Source organism: Centruroides vittatus, unplaced genomic scaffold, assembly GCF_030686945.1.
Source record: "Centruroides vittatus isolate TY-2023 unplaced genomic scaffold, ASM3068694v2 contig_1863, whole genome shotgun sequence".
Classification (NCBI taxonomy): domain Eukaryota; kingdom Metazoa; phylum Arthropoda; class Arachnida; order Scorpiones; family Buthidae; genus Centruroides; species Centruroides vittatus.
Genome location: NW_027121147.1, coordinates 230,923 through 256,027, shown reverse-complemented (window position 1 = coordinate 256,027; position 25,105 = coordinate 230,923). Strand labels below are relative to the sequence as shown.

Below are 25,105 nucleotides of genomic sequence, written 5' to 3'. Positions count from 1 at the left end.
GTAACAATTAGATATTATGGTAAACCATTTTAATTATCTCGATACGAATGTAATTTTCTCGGTAATAAAATTATGTATATTAAATTGTCTATAATGAAACATCATTGAAACCAAATAGTTCAGAACTTACATGAATTTGGATTTAGGATTATAACAGTTATTATTATGGCATTTTTCTCAATTTTCCGATCATTAAAAAGGTAATAATTAAGGCAGCTAAAGTAAAACTGCTTACACTTAAATTGATAGTTTAAAAAATTCGATATGTTGGAGGAGTGCAGGCTCTTTTTCTTTTACATAAACTTACACAAGGAACAGGTTCATTTGCATGCAGACCTCTGGTACTCTCTGCTCCATTAGCGCGATCATCTAACAGAAACTCTAATCAATTATTTATCTCGCACCCGCCCGGTCCAGTCTTTCTTAATTCAGATCTGCCATGTCAGGTTCGACCATCCATCATCTTATATTATCTACACTGTTTGTACTTGCTGCGTGGGTGGTGATTTTTGTTCCATTATGATCTTTAAAGAATGACTTTCCGTTACTCTTTTCTCTGGCATTAAAATGTTATTTATACCCTATTAAATGTTTCTAAAATTTCTTAAATGAAAGCTAATATCGGTTTCAATAAATTAATTGAATTTTTCTTTACAAATTTAATCAAATTTTGATTTTATTATTAATTTTAAACCATTAACTAATGAATCTTTAATTATGTTGAATTTAATTTATTTTCATCATTTCTAACCCATTTAAAATAATTAACGTTAATTGAGAAATTTAATCTTTACAATTCTTTATTATGTTTGTTTTCAACTCATCAAAATGTTAAAATTTATTCCTATTCGTTTAATTTTATTAAAAGAATTTTTAGACGAAGTTCAAATTGAAAAACTAACTTTTAAAATATTTTGATAATTATTAAATAAATTTATATCATATTTAGTTTTAAAATATAGTATTATATAATTATTGAACAGTAGATCTATTAAAATATTGTAAAAGAGAAATTTAATCTTCATTGTATAAAAATTATAGATGAATCCTTTGATTGTAGACCTATTTAAAGATGATTTATAGGCCTAGACGATTAAACTCAGATATAGGCCTAGTTAGGCCTGTAATCATGAACTTTGCCTATTATAAATCTAGGTCTATACAGTTCCTTTGTACAATAAACTTAATTAAATCATATAAAGTTGTCTTTATACAGTGATTTAGAACTGTATAGTGATAAGTCTGCGATATGTTCAATAACTATTTTAAAAATTATAGGTTATTATATAGTTCAAGTACTATAATTAAAATCTTACACAAAGAATCCATAATTAGTTTTAATTCTACTATTAAAATATTTTCTTGAGTTTAAGCTAATTGTTAGTTTCTATTGAAGAAGAATTATGACCTAAACTATTGATTTTCAATATAAAGTCTTCTAATTTATACATTTTCTCGCAACATTAGCTTATAATAATATGAACTTAAACGATTAGTTAATATGTCTAATTAAAAATTATTAAAAAAACTTAAAATGTAAGAAGAGATAGCCTTTAAAATAAGCTTTTAAGGTTCAAATCTTTAACAGTGTCTTCTTTAATCGTGAGTTAAAACATCTTTCTTTTAATTTATTCTGTCTAAAATTTCAAATTATTAACAAAAATCGGATATATAATTTTACTTTAACATAGACTTAAACATATTTATTAACAAGATTCGTATCTATAACATCAATCTTTTAATTGAACATGAATTTATTTAAGTATCAATTGATTTAATATGATGTATATGATAAATTCGTGACCATCTCCTTTTACGTAAATAAAAATAAAGAAAACGTTATCATATTGTATCATTGATAAAATATATTGTTATATATAAATGATTCATCGCCAATTCGTGCATTCTTTTATTCATGTTTCTATAGATTTATAAATCATTCATTATTGACATTTTGAGGTTAAACAAATTTAAATTGCATCATGTTTCTTCAACAGAATTAAAATATATTTCATTGTATACGCACAAAACCATTTTAAAGCTGGACAATCAGGCATATTACGATTGAAAGAGATTGGACGATCAGATATTAGGTTCTGGTCTGATATTATCATAATACTAGATTATATTTTATACTAAAAGAAAAACGTGGAATTTGATTGGATCCGTTTTAAAATTTAGGAAAAGTTAAAATGAAAAGGCGTTTCAAGACAATAAAGATGTATGAACAATTTGCGTGTCTTTGGTTATGAGGTAAAAGACAAGCTGTCACGTGGAAGACACGAAGGAACCACGCCTGTTTTTTGAGCGACCTCCTCCTAGATCCCATCTCAGACGTTGGGTTTAGAGATCGCGTGTATGCAATCGGTATGATCTTACTAGTGATCTTTTCTTACACATTATAGACAGTTGTCCCTTTAATGATTTGCTAATGGTTCTTATAATCACAGCTTTGAACAGAATGGCGCCTATTTCCTTTAGCATAGTCTTTTCACGTACACTTTTGAGATTTCGTTTACATTTTGAAACTAATTTAAAATAAATTTTAAGCGTTAAACAAATTTAAAAATTATCCACATCTTAACCTTATAAATTTATAAATCTACAGAAATGATCATTATCAATTCAGCTTGAATACTAGTTTCTTAAATATTCCAAGTATATAATTATAATTAAAAAAGAAAAAAGTTAGTATTAAACTCTTTTACTATTAAGTTCCATTACGTAAGCTAGTTTTAAAATAAAATAATAAAATTAAAAATAAAGTTGATTTAATTAACCTTGATCTTATATACCCTGTGTATGAAGACATTGAAACTGTAATGATGTAACTATATATATTAAATAAACCTTTGTATAATTATTCTTTCGTAATTTAGTTTTCAAAAAGTGGATTTAAAGTGAAACAAGTTGGTAAGAAAACTTAAATGATAACACTCGAAGAGGTTTTAGAATTTACCAAAGTTAGATGGCATCACTCAAGTGTAGAATCTTGTCACGCAAAAATACCATCAAAATTGCCAACTTCTTCCAATAATGTCTTCATAACTTTATTCTTAAAAAAATATATTTTTTTGTAAAATTTAGTTATCAATTATAATAATAATTTTAAAATAAAAATTAATTTTCTTGCATAAATCCCATTGGAATTTATACAGAAATTTTAAGTAAATTTATAATAGAAAAATTTAATGTTATATTTTATTCCCATCAACATCTATAACTCATTTTAATATTCAATAAAAATGCTTATATTGAAACAAACTATTCACTTTTAATATAATAGCATTAAAATATAATAATATAATAGCATTTTAATGTTTTACAAAAATAAAATTTTAAATTAAAATTATATAATGCCAAACATGTATTAATATTTTAATTAGTTATAAGTTCATTACTTAACATGTCATGCTTATCATATTTTTTAACCATTTAATTTAAAGTAGAGAAAACTGAACGGTATAGTTTAAATCGCTTTTTTTATTTTTTAAATGAATAATTATTATTACCTTATCTAATTAAAATGAATGTTATAAATATTTAAATCTTAAATGTTTATTAAATTATAGGTTACAGCATTTGGAATGTTAAAGTTTATAAGGAAACATAAAAAGATATGGAACTACTGGAATTTTGATTAGAGATAATTAATTATTTTTTCATATAAGATGTATTTTTATGTTAACACATACAATTTTTTTATTTTAAAATATAAAATTTAATTAACCATGTAAAGGTCAACATTTTGTAAATAAATAAAGAATTTAAGCGGATTATTTTATAAAATGTTATTTCAATTTAACAGTTTAAACAATTTGACGCGATTTATAGTTAAATAGAATAATCAATAATATATTTAATAATAGTTAAAAAGAGAATAATATATTCTATTTGCTAAAGATAGTGTCATAAATAAAGTTGGCATGAATTATACTTCATAAATGTTTGATCTGGTCTCACAAATTTTATTTATAAATGTTATTATGTATGACAAACATTATATGTTGTTGATAATGATGTAAAAATAGCAGCGTTACAATTTTAAATAAAATATTTAATTATATGTCAATTAAATGTAACAAATTCTTATAAACAGAAGCATAAACATATAAAAAGTCATTAATAAATAATTAGAAATAACAAAATTAACATAAATGAAAATTAAATAAAAAAAGTTATAGAGCTTATTATAATTTTTAAAATAAACCTTTTATGAATTATGACAACGAAGCATCATTCCGATAGCCCATAAAAATAAATTGACTGTTCCTAAAAATAGAACAGATCAAAAACTTAATGGATATCTTGGACCTTACCTCTATTATACAAATGAAATTTATCAATATTATCTCCATGGTAACACAAGTGGATTTTCTAACCACCGTTCAAAATAAAAATCAAATATTATCGTGGATGGTGATCACTATAGTTTACGGAGCTTAGAAAGATTTTGAATAATTTTAAAAATGTTTTAAGACGTACTAAATATATACGGATTTCGAAACTAAGTGTTGGTTACAATTTGTACCGTATTCGAAGAATGAAAACTCGTTTAGTTGTCCTAAATTCTTGGTAGACCCAAAGCGTTTCTAACATCATAACAAACAGGAGTAGTTTCTCCTGTTTTGTGCGGAAGACAAAAAAGGATTCTTGTTATCTCTTTCACTATACACTTTTCTAAGTTTTCGTCACTGAGGTGGCCGTGGACCCTCCCATTGTTACATCTTTGTTTCGGATGGTCGTAAATTATCCGGAGATCTCTAGCAAACCTGTTACCTCCACAATGTCTTAATGTTGATGTTTACAACGTTTCTTTAAAAACTCACCCTCACTCTTGTAGACTCCCCAAGGGCTACCTACATTTCTTATCACGGTTTTTAGTACCATTAGAGGGCGCTGGAGGACAAAAGTGTTTTCTTCGAAAGTAGCACCCAAAACTTCCTGAATTCTAATTGAACCAACAAAGGTTTAAATCTCTAATGTCGCTGTACTTTTTATGGTTAATGTTCTCTTAAGTTTAAATAAGTTGAAAATGATATTTTCTAATTTTTTAACCTTCAAGTCAGTGATTAAGAAATAATGCTTGGACCTCTAGGCATGCAGAGAAGCTGAATAGGTCAGTATATTCAATATATTGTTTTCCATATCAATTTACAATCTATTCTTTTAATTTATCATTCGAGAATCTGTTTAAATAAATGATAATAAATTGAATTCTATTGGCATCATTTATTGACTTAGTACGTAGATATATATTAAATGAAAAAACAGAAAGGAAAGAAATGGAAATGACAGTGAAAATATTAAAAATAAAAATTGTAAAATATTTAGTATTTTATTATCCTAATAAAAATGCATGACATGGCAGTGACAAGCATGTTACAGTAAATTTAATATGCAAATGATAGGTGCACTTTGATTTGCATATTATAAAAATATATAATGATTTGTACTTTTTTAAAAATTATGCTATTATACTGCTGTGTAATGCTTTGTTTTTTTTAATTATGAAATAAAAATTTTTTAATCTAAATCTCCTGAGGAAGAACATGCTCATAAACAGTTGAAAGCACTAATAAATTCGTTTATTTTATAGCTTTAAAAGTAAAATAACATAATTGGATTTGATGCTTTTTAAACTGAGAAGTAAAAATTCCAATTTATTATTTTAATTTTTATCTTAAATACATAAATTTACAAACATATTATGTTTGTAAATTTATATATTTTTGACGATATGAGATTTATACATTTATTATTCGATATGAGCTTTCTAATATAGTAAGCTCATATCGGATAATAGTCAATATTAAATAGGATTAATCTTATAAAAAAAAAACAATCTTCGTAAAAATTATTTAAATTAAAAATAAATTTGTAAATTAATTTTCTACACTAACTGACTATAAAAGTCCAAATATGTTTTATTTTTCACTTTAAAATCAGTTCTATTTTTATGCTGTCTACGCCCTATAATAATTTTTAAAATATAAGTTAATTAAGGTATTAGTTTTATATTATATTTTTAATATTTTTACGAATTTAATAGTATGTATAAATTTTGCTATAAATGTCTTCTATCATTTGAATTTTTGTATAATAATATGAAAAGGACTAGCATTAAAACTATTATAAATAAAAAAAAAATAATATAATTAATATATTATTAGTCGATATTTTATTGTTATATCGTCTGTTTTATAATATAACAATATACTACTTTAGTTTATTTACTGTTATTGTTTTAATTTAATAAGAAATTTACAGTCATATTCATTCATCTGTAGAAATTTTCACATAAAACATTATTCTAAAATTATAAATTTCATTTATAATTATAATATTTAATCATAAAAAGTTTATTTTATTCAAAATATAATTTATCTGAACATTTTTTATACCTTGTACTGAATATGATAACTTAATATGATTTACCATAATCTGTTAGCTGAAATATATATTTGACCTATGAATAATAAATTAGACAATCATGAATTGGTGTATAAAAATTAACTGATTGATTGATTTTTCATGACTGAACAAGCTGAGAAGTCATGCAGCAATGAATACAAGATTAAGGATATTATATGAAATAAGTCAAGCCGATACAGAAATGTGAAAATATAGATTTCGAAGTCTTATAAAAATCTATAGCAAAATTTATAAAGAATAAAATATTTAATTAATAAAATTAATTGAAAAAACAGTAATTTTTTCCTAGAGTTTTATAGGCCTAATATTAGAATATAAATTGTTAAATATTGTATAATATACCTCACGTGATATCTAAAAGCATCAAATGTTATCCAATTAAGTTTGCATTAATTTAAATGAATAAATGTTCTGTTTGATTGATGTAAATGAAGAAATATGATAGGTTCAGAAAAATTCATTAAATGTAATATGTATCAAAAGCCATTATTTTATGCGTCAGAGAATGTGATAATAAATGACATATTATAGGTCTATGCATTACAAACTTCTATTAGCAAAATTCAATTCAAATATTACATCATTAGATAGGCCTATTATGCACATACATAAATTCGAAGGTCGATATTATTATGTAATTAATTAGCACAATGCATGGGTATTTTAAATGCTCTACACACATAATTCAAATGTTAATGTTAAACAATTGAAATATGTACAGTACTTATATATAATTACGAGTAATTTTATATTATTAAAATTTTCAATCTATTTCAGATAAATTTATCAAACGATTAGGAATTTATATATATATAAAACATGATTTAATAACTGCATGTGCTATTTATAATCTATTGGTGTTAAATTTATATCCATTAAATTTTGATTAATAATAATATTTTTTTCGTGTTTCATGACATTCCTTTGTGACTTTGTACAATTAATAATTATATTTTTTAGTTATCTTTTATTATATATAATTTCAAATCATACATTATTTTTCATGTGATTATCTACATTTATGAACTTACAATTTATGTTTTCAGTGTAGAAATTTAGCCTAAATAGACTAATTATTTAAATAATCAAAAATAAAAATTTTTCTTTAATTCTTTAATTTATACCATAATTTTACAATTTTAATCGTTAGGTGGAGCATAGCATTATTTTATTTATTTATTTATTTTTAATCAAATTCATTGTACAAATTATCTAAATCTATCTTTTTCTTTTTATCATTTGTAAAACATTTAATGAATTTTAACCATAAAAGAAAGTTTTAAATGTTAGGCCTATTTGTAATAATACATTTTAAATAAATTAAATTAGTATAATTATAAAAATTAAATTTATATTTAATTTTAAAACATAAATGAACCTTATTTTTTAATTTTGATCTATTTTTGTCCTGGACATGTGAAAAAATTTCATTGTAGTTGCTATTAAGGCTAATGTCAATCAATACAGTAATAAAGGCCTACATTCGAAATTTATGACTTGACTCTCGTTAGAATTTTCTACTGTTTTTTTTTTTTTTTTTAATACCGAAAGAGTTATGTATATATTCTCTATGTAAATATATAATACAAAATACAATTTTAATCGAAATAGTTTTATTTAATTTTCATTGAGACAAAATCTATGGACGAATTACCGCCGCATCTGGACGCGGCGCTTGTATAACAAAAAAAATCAAGATGGCGTCATTTCTGCAGAAGCCATGATGGGCATAGAAGAATAAAAGGTAAACGAAAAAATACAATCAATTATACAAAAGTCGCTGTAATGTGTTTAGAACTAGAGACTATATTTAAATGAAAATATTATTAATAACGGTAAATAGAAAAATTAATAATAACAAACTATAGAACAATTTTATAGTTTGTTTGTTTTGTATGTTTTTGGGCATCTTTCAAAATAGTATATAAAAGACTGTTTATATATGTAATGTTCTCGATTGCATTATTATATTTTATATAGTTAAATATGCTTTGACTTATAGATTGTTCTTTTAAAAATTGAAAGTATTTAACATAATACAAAATCTTAAATTTAAGAATATTAATAGACAATTTAAATTCTGTTGTCTCATTTCTTAAAATATAAGAAAAAATTATATTTTTTAGCATTATATTATTATATAATGTTTTAATTTAAAATATTTAACGTTTTTTAATGCAAAAACTATCATTGTTATATATTATAGTTAACACAATAAACGACTTCTAATAACACTGTCGTATACAACACTATGAAAGGTTTTAGTCTGTGTCTCTGTGTTGTTATAGTTAATTTAATACAAATACAGTATTGACAATTGATTACTGGCTTTAACTATTATATCGGATACTAGTAATATTTTTTTATTTATTTAGAAACATTTGTTTAGCTACCTTTTTTCAATAACTGAATTCAAAGATTTTTTCAACGGAATTAATAATAAAATAATGATTACTGCTGTACTGTACTTGTAGTTTTTTTATGCTAAGAAAAAGTTAATAATATACTACACTTAAGTGATATTGCATTGATTATATTAACCTTTTTTAAATAAACTTTTATTTAACATTATCTTCTTACAGAAATCATTTTTATATAGATTTATTTAATATTCTATTTAAAATTAAATTTTTAATATTACATTCATTTCTGTAACATTGCAATAATGAAGTCTCTGTTGTATTCTAATACTTGTATTTTAGATAAATAAATATATCCCTTCGGAAAATTTATTTGATAAGCTACACATTTGAAGTTCGTTTATTGTTATATAAATTTTCATTACCTATGACTATTTAGATAAGCCGTAGTTATTTTATTTATCATTTTGATAATAGGCCTACAGTAAACACAATAGGTCTTTATTTATTAAAATTATTTTTCAAACTGTTATTTCCATTTATGTTTACTTGTTTAGAATATGGGCCAATGTTGAAAATATTGGCTTTCAATGCATTAAAATTTAATAAACAATGGGTATATATGTATCGGTGAAGTAAGCTTTTATGTGTCTTAAATATTTATTTTAAAATATTTAAAATTACATAATAAACTTATATCTAATAAGTCTTTGTCTTATTTTTATGAAATACTTTTCATATATTTAAATATATGAATATCCAGACGACTCTAATGCAATGTTTAGTGTATTATACAGTATGTACTGTACAGTACAATACATTATATTCTGTTCATAACTTAGGCCTATATTGTTTCCGATATTTTTATAGTGATAGTATAAAAAATTGCGACTATATTTAAGAATTAAGAACTAAGAAATAATCCAAATATTTCACTTCTTTTGCTAATGAATATTTACATTAAAATTAATGTAATTAAGAACATAATTTAGAATTTAAATACATTAAAATAACTAAATTCCTATTTTGGGAAACAGACTAATTCATATTAATTAATTATAAAAATTATTAAACTATTAGTTAAAAAGAAACTAAATAAAATGTAGACTATATGAAAATTTAATATTTAAAAATAAACTATTGATAAATGACGGAAAGAATCGAAGATTGTTAAACAAAGAAATTACATGATTTATAAGTTAAATTTAAAAAATTCTATCTTCCATAATTTTCCGGTGTCTAGACCAAATCGATGACAAACGATTAAGTCTTAGCTTAAAATAATAAGAAAATTAATGATAAATTGGCCTAGAACTTAGGAACAGAAATTTGGCATACATCATCAGATAAATTTATAATTAACAAAGTTTAGATTTTTCAAAATTAATTACAAAATGAACGGAACTGGTTGACTATTAAATTATTATTCTATTAGTATTAACAAAATTTAATTTAAATTTATTCTGATTATTTTATGCATTATACTACAGAACTATGCAAAGATTGCAATTTTAAAAAAGTTAAAATTTAATAAATACTAAACGTGTATCACATCTAGATCACTTATGTTTATAATTTTATAGACCTAACAGATAAACATATAACCTGTATCATATTATTTATTTGAAACATTTTTATTACTTCAGATCTTTTCAAATAACTAGATCTATAAAATTTAATATATCATAAGATTGTGATTCGATATTATTTGATTTGCGTGATAGATCAAACATAAAACATTTAGTAGCAATCTGATGATAACTATTAAATTTAGAGAGGTCAGATCTGCAGGTAGTGTGCATGGTGTTTTTCTGTACAGAATTTTATAACTTAACTAGGAAAGTGAACAACCTTTCAGTAATAAAATTTAATTTTTTTCTCTTAAATTTTATAATCTTATTTGGCCTATGAATGCTGTTCAAAACAACTTGTCATAATCAACAAATATAATTTGTACAGTACAAATATAGAACTATCATCTATTTTTTCAAGAGTATTAAATATTTGTTTTATTTACAATTTTTTTTTATAATTTTGTTTAGACTATTTTTCTGTTTATATTTTTATACATTAGAAAATATAAATCACAATTAATGTAGGCCTCAAATTACAAGTAATATATTTTATGTACTATACTGTACGGTACAGTACACAAAATTATAATAATTGTAATCATGTTTAATTTCCAATTTTGCTGTTTATTTATAATCAAAAATTATAAATTAACGGTTATTAATAAATCTAATAAATTTTATAGATTCGTTTAAACGTATAATTGAAGTTTAGATGCTATTGATTAAAAGCCTAATATTCATTAAAGTTTAAAACGGGAAAAAGCGAAGCTAACAACAGTGGTCTACTGTAATGTTAAGCCACTAAATTAAGTTTAATAAAAAAGAATTATTTTATTTAATGTATTTAAAATGTTTTTGATTAAAAGAAATGTAATTATTTTGATAAAATATTAATATAAAAATGAAATTTTGTTTTAAAATGAATTAGTTAGGAACCATTAAAAAATGAGGAAATACTTGAGCACTTTTCAATTAATTTAATTTTTTGGGTATGCTATATGTAAAAACAATAGATACATAAAGAACAAGAAATCCCAGATTGATTTCTTCTGTGGAAATTTAAATATTTTTTACTGAGTTGTTTATTGTGTTTAATCTCTTAAATGTAATATGTTAATCTGTTAGCAAATGTAATATGTTAATCTGTGTACAATTAACTTATTTGAAATGTTTTATTTAACAAATTTAATAAGTCTATAATCAAATGCAATAAGAAATAGCTAAAATATATTATTATAATCTATGAACAAATTATAGCATTTTTCCTCACTTTTTATTTATTTAAATATTTCGAAATAGTAACTTTGAGATTTAACATTTTTCTTGCACATCATAAAAACCACAAAAACTACAAAAATGAAAATAGATTTTAACAAATGAAAACTGCATTTTAATTTAGATTCGTTAATTTTGCCGTTTTTAGTGCATTGCTGATGTAATAATTTGTATGTATTACTTAGTTTCATTTAATTAAATGCGTTTAGATGCATTAAATTAGAATCTAATCTATTGATAGCTTATAATGGTTTGAAAGATCAAAAAAGAATATTAAAATAGAGGAACGAAGTTTGATGTAATTGATAATTACAATTAATCTACTTGACAATTTAATTAACATATATGATGTTGTTATCATGTCATTTCAATGATATATATATATATACTGTATATATATTTTATAGTTGCAGTAAAATAGTATTTTTGGAGAAATTTATAGCCTGTACTGTAGGCTACATTAAATCATATTGGGTATCTTATTAAAAAATTGAAGACCTCAGTACACACAGTATTGCACCTTGTAAATGTATTATACAGTACAGTACAAAATTTACTTAAAAGCAGAGCTGCAATTTTTTTTAAATTCAAATTTCTATCCTTTTTTATCTGATCAGAAAGAAAAGAAACAGAAACCAATATAAATCACGCATGTCTAAATATTTTTGAGACTGGTAGTAACAATATTATTCTATTACTGTTTTTGCTTTCTTTGGCTTCTATCTTACGACAAATTTTATGTAACAAAATAAAATAATTATATTAAAAAAGTTTAAAAACATCTTTATGATTTGAATACTTTATAACATTTTTCATCTTAGTAAAGCGTAATAATTTTTAGACGAATTTATAATTTAGTATAAAAAAAGATTATTCAACGATTTTATTTATATTACAATTATTCTAATAAAATATTTCAGTTTATAAGGTTGACTTATAGAAACAGGGAAAAAAGTTTTATCTATCTGTTTCTTTACTTTTTATTTGTAATAATTTGAAATTTTTCGATTAAAATTAATTACATTTATAAATGTTTGTTTTTTTATTGCTTAATATTATGACTATTTAATTTTATGTTGTAAATAAAAATATATTGTCTAGCTGTAAAAAAAATTTCAGAAATTTTTCATAGATCTACATAAAAAAGAAAATGATAATAAAAATCTACTTTTTTTACAATTGGATCTATATTTTAAATTATATTAATCATAGTAATCTTAATGTTTAATGTTAATATCGTTATATGAGAAAAATAAGTAATTCTATAAGTTGTGATCATATTACGCTGTATACTTTATATGATTATTTTTATAGGTTAAGGATGCTGTAATTTTAATAATAATCTTATGTGACTTAATATCAATAACTTTGAAATGCAGATGTATCACATAATTTAAGAACGCATTTCTTAATTTTAATTTTAGAGTGGGCAAATGTGTATCAAAACTAAATACAAATCTGTTAATAGTATTAGCTGGCATTTAGCTCATAAAGTTAAGTAACAAAAATATTTAATCGAATGCATCAAAAACTTATTAACTTGCCACAAAAAACATAAAATATGCTAACTCTGTATATGATAAAAGTGATTTCATTAAAACTAGTATTAAGTCCACGATTTTGATCTTAACAATGAAAACTATTTTCCAATGTTAATTATAAATTTAAAAAAATAAAAAGTCTTAGAAAAGATTCGTTAGAAATTTTCTTCTCTCTGTCTATAAATCGGCCAGTTTATTCGCTCAGAGATGAAAATCTTAAAATGATCAGATTAACCTCCTTAATACGAGTTTAATATATGAAACTGTAATACAACAGCCTTTAAACATTAAGCACATACTAAATCTAAAAGGATTGATATTTTAAACGCTAAACTTGAATGGATTTATATAATATGAATATATAATATCAATAAATTAAAATGTGTATTAAACTTATTTTAAATTTATATGAGTATGAATGCATTAATACGCAACTTAAGTATAACATTTTCATCACATATAATTATATCCAGATTTTATTATCCAAAATCTCTTCGTTATTTCATCTCATTTCAAATGATTACAAAAAATTTCTACTTCTAGGATTATTTATTTAAACTTAGATTACATCGAATAAAAAGAACTTATATTTTATAAACATTTTAAAAAATCCATGCTTTTGCTATTTGATAAGATACTTAGATTTAAGTTTATTGAATTCTCATATATTTACAGTTTTCTATATCTCTGACGATATTGACTGTGATTTCCTCAGTTTTAATAGAATCGTTTATTTTAATTGGAAAAAAACACGTGTTTAATTATACAAATAATCTATTTTATTTAATTTTAAATATAAAATTTTAAATAGGCCTACATGAATTGGCCAAGCATTCTATATATAGTTACAATTTAAATTTCAATGTACGATTTTTTATTTAATAATTGCACTACGGGCGTTTATTCTATGATATAAACTGATATAAATTAAGAAATTCAAATAATTAATTATTTTATTACTTTTATTATTCAAAAATGTTTTGATTAATAGAAAATTTTGAAAAATTCTAATTGTTTAACTTAATATGTAAATTTTAAAAAAAAATTTTTAATGACAACTTTAAATTTAGCCTACGGATTTACTACTGTTTTAAAACAATAAATATGTATGTTGCTGGAATAATTCAATTTTATGTTATTATTCGACCATTAAAACTCCATTTCATACAATTTATGCGTTAGAAAGATGTAGATTAATTCATACTTCAACATTTAAAATGCTTCAAAAATTAACATAAATTAATATTTTAAACGGCTTTCATAAGTGATATACTGCGATAAAATAGCGATAAAATTATGGATAAGAAAATCTGTTAAAATCTAATTTTTTCGGTCACTGAAATATAATATAATATTTTTTATTCGTTAAAAAAATAAAAAAAGAATGATATATGTTAAAGTTTGCCCACCTGAAGGCTCTCTTTCGTTCCCATTCAAAAGAAGCTCCGCCTGCAAAGGTCAAACTTGCCAATAATGAAGAATCACAACAGGGGTTGTGCAAAATACACGATTTTTTCGGTAATAGTTAATGTTTACTTTTATTCTTACAATCATTGAACAAAATGCAACTTTTATGATCTTTTTATAGAGTTCTTCAGACTTAATACAGAAATTAAATAACTTTTATATATAAATTATGAAAATTTTAAATTAATCAATGAACTGGAATTGATGTTTTATTATTTGCTAATATTATTAAACTGTATGCACAATAGAATATATTAATAAACTTTGCTGCAAACGAGTGTTTTAATGCAGATTCTGTGATGTATATAATCAGATAATGAAGATGTTGAATTCCCCAAACTGAAATTCCGCGCAATCCTAATTTATATAGAGAACTGCGGAGAGACATGATTGATAAAATCCCTGTTTCTCAACGATTTCACGCTTGTCTTGCAGTAGGTTATGTTATCTCTCTCATAAAAGCGGTTTGAAGATAGAAGAGATGTCTTAAATCTGGTTACCACTTTAATCATTTTCGAGAAACGAATTAATTATAAATAGAGTCAAATCTGTTTTTAAAAAAATATGGAAACAATTTTATATGCTGAATTTTATTCTTACTACATTTGATGAAAGTCAATTCATACTCTTAATTTTCTGTTTAGGTTATATAAATTTATCTAAATTTCGGGACAAGTTTTATAAAATCATTACGAAAACTAATTTTAAAAGAAGTAAAACATGGTTTTATGCATATATTTCGGAAGCTTTATAAAATAAATATCATCAACTTTAAATTTGTTTCTGTCATAACGAAATGAAGAAAAGTCCTCTAGTTTTAACAATTTTATTAATTTGCATAGACGAGAAATAGATTTACTTGCATAACTTGTTCATTTAGAATATTCCTTTGAGAAAATTCTATGTTTAAAACAATGGTTTTCGAATGGCCAATTGCGATCAAGCAGTTTGCGAGCAGCAGGATCATCCAGTCGGAATATATGGGCTAACGTGATGTTACCGTAGTCTGCTACTGGGCGTCTAGCTATAAATTTATTTACTCGTGTGTCGGCTTGGTGTAAATGTCACATTATTACAACACCGACGAGGTGGGGGTAGTTACCTAAGAGGAGGTTGGGCATATGCTTTGGCCCGCCAGGCAATTGTTAGATGTTCTTTTGTTTGCCTAACATAAATTTTAATCAGTTCCCCCTCTGCTGAATGGTTTAAATCATAACTCGTTTTTATCTTGATTTATGTTCAATGAATAAGTATTCGCCAATTAAACCGTGATCATGGTTTTTCTGGCGATAAATGCTTTATTTGCTAATAGATGAAAATTATGGACCTGACCGTATACGGAAACTTTAAGTGGTTATTAGTGGCCTAGTAGCGTTAAATCTTTATTTGATAGACCATATTTTGCATAAAACAAAAAATTGATTAAGATATTATCTTTAGTTTCTGTTTTATTTTCGTTGGTTATGAAAATGTGAAGTTAACTAATTTCTGCAATAAACAAATTTAATTAAAAAGTATAAAGAGAAAAATTTCTAATTAATTTCGTTATTTTATAAAGATATTAATAATTTAGGCCTAGTAAAAGTGTATAAAACATTTTCTACGTGTAGGCTATATTTATAAAGAAAATATTAATGCTTTCTGATTTAGGTTTAATTAAAATGTTAACAAAATGATTCCAGGCTGTATTTATAATTTTCATAAATACAGCTTAGAGTAGTAATTTGTAAAATATTTTCAATGACAATTACTATATTTATATATTATGCCTGGAATATACAAACTATCATTTAATGTAGATTATATTCAATGAAGATTAAATTATATTACTATAATAATTTTTATATTTAGAAGCTTACTCTACATTGTTTTAGTTATTTAAATTTCATTACAAACTTGTTTAAAATGAAATAATTATTGATATTAAAATAGATATTACGAATTATAGGCCTAAATACCCTATATCAAAAGTAAACTTGCATGCTAAATCCCAGAATTATATTTACTAAAATAAAATAATTTATTCAATAAATCTAACAGAAAAATAAGGAAATATGTTTATTTATCGAATATTGAAAATTATTCGATAAATAAACATATTTTCTTATTTTTCTGATGATATTCATTGTAATTTCCAATTTGTAAGAATATGCACATACCAAAGCATGATTTTATTTATCACGTGAATGTCACGTCGTATCATGTTTCGCCGCTCAACCGGCTTTCGTTAATGAGTTGCTTTCCGGACATTTATCAACGTAAGAATTTAGCGGGAGGGCAACTTTAATTAACGATCTTCAATCTTCTATACAATAGTTATAAGGCTGTATAATTTTTACTAGTTACGCCTAATGAATAATTCTACGTATAAATAAATCAAAACACATTATTCATTCTGTCATATTTATTAAAAATATTTCTAAGATATTTTAATACTGCCGCGTTAATAGATAATATAGCAAATTCTAGCCTGGTTTAAATTTCTAAGTTATACGAAGTAAGGCGTCGTCTAAGTTAATTGGTTGCAAGTTCAAATGGCGTATCTTAAGAAGATACATTGTATATTCTGGAGATAGGATATTCTTATACAATGTTACACATTATACAAAGTAACAATACTTTAAAAAAATCTATGATATGATTTTCTTTAATTTTAAAACTTAAACGAAAATCTAAAACTTAACAGTTCATACTGTAGATTTAACTTATAAACTCCCTTAAAGTCTCATTAATTGATTAGGTAAAGAGATAAATTTAAGTCTAATTCATTCATTATCTCCTTAGACAAATATTTAGATGTAAACCGTAATATTTATATGTTGAAACTTACAGATATAAATATTATTTAATGTACAGTACAGTGCAGTACTGTACAGTACTTATTTGATATATAAAATAAAAATGCAAAACACCACTATTGGTTTAGTCATTAAGATTATTTTCTTATTACATAAAAATTACAACAAAAATGCATTGTAATTCAATTTAAATTGCTAATTAATATAAAGAATGTCTAAATTATATAAATATATAACACAATGAGTATGAAGAAGATGATTAGAGGATCAAGATTGAATATTTATATTTTCTTTAGCAATGCCTAAATCCTAAAGCTTTTAAGTTAAGTATTAATTTAGTTAGCCTACATTTATGAATTATTTTAGTGTAAATAATATGATGTGTTTTTAATCACAGAAAAACCCATCGTAATTTATCAAAATTGAATGGATATAGTTGAGATATACTCGTAATTGTTGTCTTGACAGGAAAAAATCATTATACCTGTAAAGTTCTATGAATGAAACAGTTACACCCAGTCACATTTAAAAATGCATCTCTAGACTTAATCTTTGAGTAACATATAATAAGATATACCATTAGAAAATTATGGTGTGTTCCCATGATATAGACCAACCTCCAAAAATTGCTTAGATCCGGGTCAAATGTCAATAAAACAGATCAGATCAACCAAAAATTATTATAATATTTTTCATCAATAATATTAATATGAAAATTACAAAGATGATGAAGGAGAATTTGGGTTTATTGAAGGGTGTATACCTAAATCATTAACATTCTTCGTTCGTTCTGCAGAAAATTAGCTTTTCTATTAAAGTTCAATATAGAAGATTATATTAAAAAATCACTTTTATTTTTAGAGACAGTGTAAAACTATATATAAGTCATTAAATATATTATAAATGAAAATAAAATATTTTAAAAGTAGAGCTTAAAAATTAAAATTTTCAGCTTTTAAATTATTCCTAATAAATATACTAAAAGTAGATTTAAAAATTTATAATAGATCTAAATATTTTTAAGTAAATTGGTATTTTAATTCAAAATTTATATTACTTTATTAATGTACTGTACAGTACAGTACTGTATAGTACACTACCGTACGTTTAATTAATAAAGCATTAATAGGAACTAAACTACTTCAAAAAAGATGAATATATTTCTGTAATTCTTTTTAAAGAAATTAGCATGTAAGAGATAAACTGATCACAAAAATTTCTTAAACTTAGATTGAAACAAATTCAAAAGTTAAAAAAACTAAAGTAAATGGAAATTTTCTTAAACAGCCTTCGTTGAAAATGTTAAATTAAAATCTGTTTAGATGCGAAAGAAAGGAAAAATCGATTACGTCATTTCCATCAGCCACCTAAAGCAACATATCATTTCCAAATGGATTTCTGTACGTTTGGTAAATTGACTGATGGATGCTATTTCCCGAGTTCATTTATACAAATGTCGACATGGAAATGAAAACGAAGCTTCTTGTTGTTTTTGGCCTAACAAATTAAGGCAAGACAAACCTAAAAATATATCAAATATGTAATAAAATTCACTAAGAATATTAAGCTACTACACACAAAAAAAAATACTTTTATCAAATGAATTCATATTGAAAATCTATAGACTACTGTATGTTTTTTTGTTTTTAAGTGTGAATCATATTTTTTTAAAATAAACTTTTGTATAGATTTATACATAGTCTATATATTGTAACACATCTTAAAGTTATTGAGAGTATTCAAATAAAGAAAATATATGTTCAATAAAATATTATCCAAGCAATAAATATCTGTTTAAGATAGACAAATCTGAACCTATCATAGTTCATGATTTTATTCTCGTCCATAAATAACTTTTGAATAAAAAAGTTGTTTTTTAAAGAGATATTTATTATAAAACTCAGTAATTTTAATTGATTTAAAGTCCAAATTAAATTAAAAATGGATAGGTTACAATCATTAATCAGTTAATAGAATTATTCACCAATCATAAAAATCAAAAACAGAATTGATTTATGTAAAATTTTACTTATAAAATTTTTATGCTAAATATAAAAATAACTAAACTGATTTTAAATTAATTAATTAAAAAACAAAATTAATATAAATGTCAACTCTTACATTCAAAATAACTTAAAATCAAGCTTGAAATGAACTTCAGAATATTTTTTCAAATACAGTGAAAAATCTTAAATTACATCTAAAAAATAATAACAGAGTTAACTTATTGTCAAATTTGCTTTAATGTTAAGATTTATTCATGCAAAATTAAACATTACATTTTCAATAATAATTAATGTCACTAAAATTTTCATTTATATCAAATCTATTAAGTCTTAGCTTAAAATTTTTAATGTTGCAGTGTAAATGGTATTCATTTAATTAATAATACTTATATTAACTGTTTATCAATGCAATGTTATTGATGCGGGCATACCTCATGTATTATACTACCGTTTATCATCTTTTAAATAAAATAACAGAATTATTATCGGCCTGAACTGTACTGTACACTACGTACAGTATTGTAAATTACGTGAACAATTTTGACTAGCTGTGATTTTCCTGAATAAAAGTAATAATAATTATAAAAATTTTTTAGCTAACTTAACAAAATTGAATATGTATAAAATACACAATTTCTTTGTATTGTACAGGTACATTTAACCAAATTTATTAATACTAATGCACTTTACGGTGTGTGTAGAGCACTAAAAATTTGTAGATTTACTTATTATCCTTATTTATCTACTGTAAATATTTATTTATCCTCCTGTACCAAGATTAAAAACACACTATATCATAACAGGTTTGAAATAAAATAGAAAAAAAGTAAATAAATATAAAGTTACCTATATTTCTTTTGAGGTAGAGTTATACTTTGCTTGGATATCATACAAGTATTGTCTCAAAAGTACTTAAATGATTTAATTAATAACATTATCTTTAAATATATACAGATTAATTTATTAAATTTTTTCATTGATGATTTAAATAGTGATATAATTGGATATTAAAATTTATACTTTAAAATTTGTTAAATAAATATTTATATAGGCCTATAAAGAGCATTAATTGAAAAAGTATTTAGCATTTATTTTATAAAAATTCTTAACAGTTTTTGATTAATTGCTTAATTTATATTCCTGTAGTTAAAATACATTTAACTGTAAATAAAAATAAGTATAAATTAAACCTCACCCAATTAAATATTTAATTAACTAAAAAACATATTTTCTTTCCTCTTCTAAAATCTATTTGATTTTCCTTTCTTATTTTGGATTATATTATTTTTCGTAAGTTTACACAATGTATTTTGTTATTAAATAAAAAATAATTTAATATAAAGGAGAAAAATTTCAAGTTACTTTGCCTACAGCGTTTATCTTTAAATTCAGTTGTACTGTACGGTACAGTACAGTGCGTTTACTTTTATGTGTTTTTATATATCATGAGTTATCAGGTATTCTTTAAAACTATTTTTCGATGTAAATATGGACTAGTATTTTTGGAACATCAGAAAATGCTTTGCAAAAAACGATAAAGATTTTTTAAATTCAAATATAGTTTTTGCATGTAAACTCAAGCTACGTGGCTAGACAATAACCTCATACACTATAGTAGTTCTTATAGCATTTTATATGTAAACTATTCGTTATTCAAGTAGCATGTTTTTCTGTGCTGAATGTTAGAAGTTTTTAAAAACATTCGCTGAGTATTTGACATCACCATGGCAACGAACTGTTTCTATTCCCGCGTTGAAGCTTAATGTTTGAGATCCGGCAAAATGACCCAGCCTCTTGCAACATTAACGACTTTCTTAGAAGGACAGTACCAGTTTTTCTGAAAATAGCATTTAGAAAACAAGAGAAAAATAAGCAACCATTGATCATCACACGAAAAAAGTCCTAAAGCTATAATATTATATTTAGATTATTTTGGTCTATGCAAAAATTGTCGAAAGATTTATGTTTAAAATTATTATCAAATAATTTTTTAATATAATTTATAAATGTAAATCTTACATTACGAACGCTAAATTTATTTGTATGTTCTCCATTTTAAATGCTAATACTGTAATATAATGTATAAAATATGTTTTTATCGAATTTTATGCAATTCTAAAATAATATAATTAAAATTAACGTAATACATTAAAATTTATAAGTTTTAAGCACGTAACATATAAATAAATTTTATTATTTACATTTTATAATTATTATGACCTTCAAAAGCATATATTTATATAATTTTCGTATTGAAAAAATCTCTGTACACATGCCAATATTTAATTACAACCGAGACCACTTTAGACAAATAAAATCATTAATAAATAACTATATATGTAAATTTTCAATTTCCCTTTTTCTAAAGAAATAAGAATTATATAAATTATTTTAATTATTCGTGAAATTTCGTTTCACTCAATTCTACTGTTGTTACATGGTAGGAACTACAGCGCGGAACATTTATGGATTTTTCAAACGCCATTATAATATTTTATAAAATATAATGTAATATGAAAATACGTATGAATAAGTAGCTTTTAAAAATTTTTAAAATAATCACTTTCTTCCATATATTTTCAAAATTTCGTTTCTTATTTTATTTTGACAAACAATAGAATCACGCGATAAATGCTTGTCTTAGTAATTTCTACTGATTAAAGTTAAATCTTGAAGATGTTATTGCATGTTGAAATATCATTAATACTATTTATGCATTTACAGTCTATATTTTCTAATTTTTTCGGAATTTTTCGTTTGTTTTCAAGCTGAAAAATTGTAATTTAATCATTAGTTTAATAGCATAAGCCGAAAGCGGAAATGTTATTAATGACATTGGCAGGATTTAATTGTTGTTTCTTCATATCACGGACACGCGAACGAATCGTCAAAATTGGCGAATTTAATGATATTCTACATGTTCGACAACAATATATAATTGGACAGAGTCATAATATACATTGACCAATAGTACTATCACATTGGTAGAGATAGAGAACATGGTTTCCAATAGAATTAACTCATACAAATATTTTTGTTTTTGTGTCTTAACGCAATAGAAGTTTATATTGTTGTAACTTATACATTCGATTTTAATTTTTATTTATTATAAGACATTTAAATATATCAAAAGGATTTTAAATCGAAAGATATCGTTTACTACTTTTATCGGATTCAGTAACACGGTAGATCCATGCATTTTAAATACATTTAACATATCGAAAAATTTAGCATGTACAGTACTCTACAGTAATTTATACTTATAGATAGAAAATGTGCTGTATAAACTTTATAAAATAAATCATGAATATGATTATAACCAGGCCCACACAAATATTTATTTCTTTTAATAAATGATTAGTTCCTAAAGTAACGTAATTAATATACATGTCTGAATTTATAAAAAATAAACTTAATTAATAAGTTTATTAGTAAACTATTGTATAATTTGTAAAATACTGATAAATATTAATTTTATACGAACATTATACAATTATTTTTATAATTGAAATATGATTATATTAATTATTTTAAGTTCTGTTTCAAAATTGGAAATTTATAAGCTTATAGACCTAATAAAGTTCTTTAAAAATGGAAAATGTTCAGAAATTTTCAATTTGTAAATAATCTAATAGATTTTAAACTTAGATTTATTTTAAATGACTAATTTAATTAGTTGTATTAGACATTCTAATTATGGTCATAAATTTATACTCTTATCGACGTTTTTCGGTATTATAATGTCTTAAACTTATTATTTACTTCTTAATATAGTAGTGTTGCTGGTTACCAAGAAAAGTTAGAAGCTGTGTTATTTAGGATTTCTAGACCTCTGTTATTTGAGGCTTCTAGTTAATTAATCTGAATATAATTTATTTAAATTAATTCATACTTAAAATTAAAAATAATTACAAGTTTAAAAATAAATATGTGCGCTTAAATACATAAAATTTAGACTTCTGAGTGTTTCTCTTTCTCTTTTCAAGCTTAGTTATCTTTCTAAGATCAGTTGGGAAGAGTTGGGGAGGAAGAAAGAAAAAGTAAAAGTATTGACTTTTGAAGCTGTAAATTTGATAATTCTGAAGCTTCATTGAGGAAATATAGACTACGAAGTATTCAAATTCTTATCAATGTAATAACTTACAAATGACGAATATTAATAGACTGTAAATGACGAAACTACTGATATTTTCTAATTTAGACAAAATTTCTCTTCTAGATAGTAACTTCAGGGTATTGAACAACCAGGAAAATGTTTCTCTTGAAGAACAGAGCAAAATGGAGTAAGTTAATCATTTTAAGTTATTTATTCTTTAAATTAGGCTACATATCAAATTTACAAAATAATTTTGTTTTTTATTTTTAATTAAAATAAGAATTTAAAAATAATTAAATAAAAAAGATAATATTTGTTATCTGAATTTCTATTACCTTTTCATTTTTATTATTTAGAGAACAAGGAATGTTTATTTTTTTCAAATTGTTTCAATATTTATTTTTTCTAATATGAAATCATATATTTTAAGTTAGAATTTTATATTCTTTGTATAAAAAGAATAATATAAAAATATTTTCACTTCATTTGTATTAAAATGAATTTTTTAAGTAATAAACTAATTTTATACAAGTTATTTTTAATAAAATTGATATCACTTTAAGAAATATTGTATGAGCTTAATTCTTTATTAGTTTCATATCTAATCATTTAAAAGTGGTTTTATCTTGCTTTAACGACATTACACAACTTTAAAAGCACATTTTCAAAAAACAATTTAAACATTTAAAAGCATATTTTTTCAACAAAAAAATATGCTTTTAAAGTTGTCTAATCTCGTTAAATTTAAAATAAAGTTACCTGATATGTTTAAAAATATTTTTTAGTGAATTTTAATTTGAATTATTTAATTTAATTTAATGAGAAGTAAAAATTAATGTGCTTAAGAAATTTTCGATTTTTAGTAATAAATTTCTGAATTAAAAAGAGTAAATATATTTGATTTAAATGACTTTTTAAATATATAAATATAAAAACTAATAATTACGAAAATAAAATTATGATAAATAAGGCATACAAGATTGTTTAAGGATTATGTGCAGATTAAACACATACAGTGTATTTTCCTATTATGTATATGTTATTGAATACTTTTATTTTATTAATTTTAATTAATATTATTAATAAAAAGATCCGATAGAAACATTAGGCTATAACATATAAACATTTTTAAAAAAAGAAACTTTTAAATAAAAATTCTAAATATTGCAATAAAAATTAAACCTTAGTAAAATAAAAATTAATAATAAAAATTTAACAATATAAAGCAAAATTTTTATTGTAAATATCTTAAATTAAATATAATTTAATGTTTTAAATGTATTAGTAAAATACAAATTTAATTTTAATAAAATAAAATATTTAATAGTATCAAATCATTGTTTAATGTATTTTATATAAAAACATATTGTTTAGATTGATTTACGTTTAATTTATAAGAAACAAAACTAGGTTCCCGACTTTGTCACAAGGTGTCGCTACTTTCGTACATGTAGATCAATCTGACTTTTGTAGAGCACAATAATGATTTTAAGGAATAAAAATTATTGCTTTATAACTTATTATTTGTTATAATAATAATAACTAATTTAATT

At 23.0% G+C, this 25,105-nt stretch overlaps 1 long non-coding RNA gene across 6 annotated transcripts in view; it reads left to right on the top strand.

Moving 5' to 3' along the window:
* The window catches only part of LOC136969998 (uncharacterized), a 104,430-nt gene that overhangs the window by 58,474 nt on the left and 20,851 nt on the right, over positions 1 to 25,105 (top strand). For 2 of the 6 annotated variants that reach the window (XR_010879906.1, XR_010879907.1), the window contains exons 1-3: positions 8,142 to 8,179; positions 23,443 to 23,588; positions 23,676 to 23,739. This is a non-coding gene — a long non-coding RNA (uncharacterized lncRNA). Of the gene's footprint in view, positions 1 to 4,693; positions 5,120 to 8,134; positions 8,180 to 23,442; positions 23,589 to 23,675; positions 23,740 to 25,105 lie in introns of those variants that run through there. The other 4 variants (XR_010879909.1, XR_010879911.1, XR_010879910.1 and 1 more) reach the window with 3 other exon arrangements.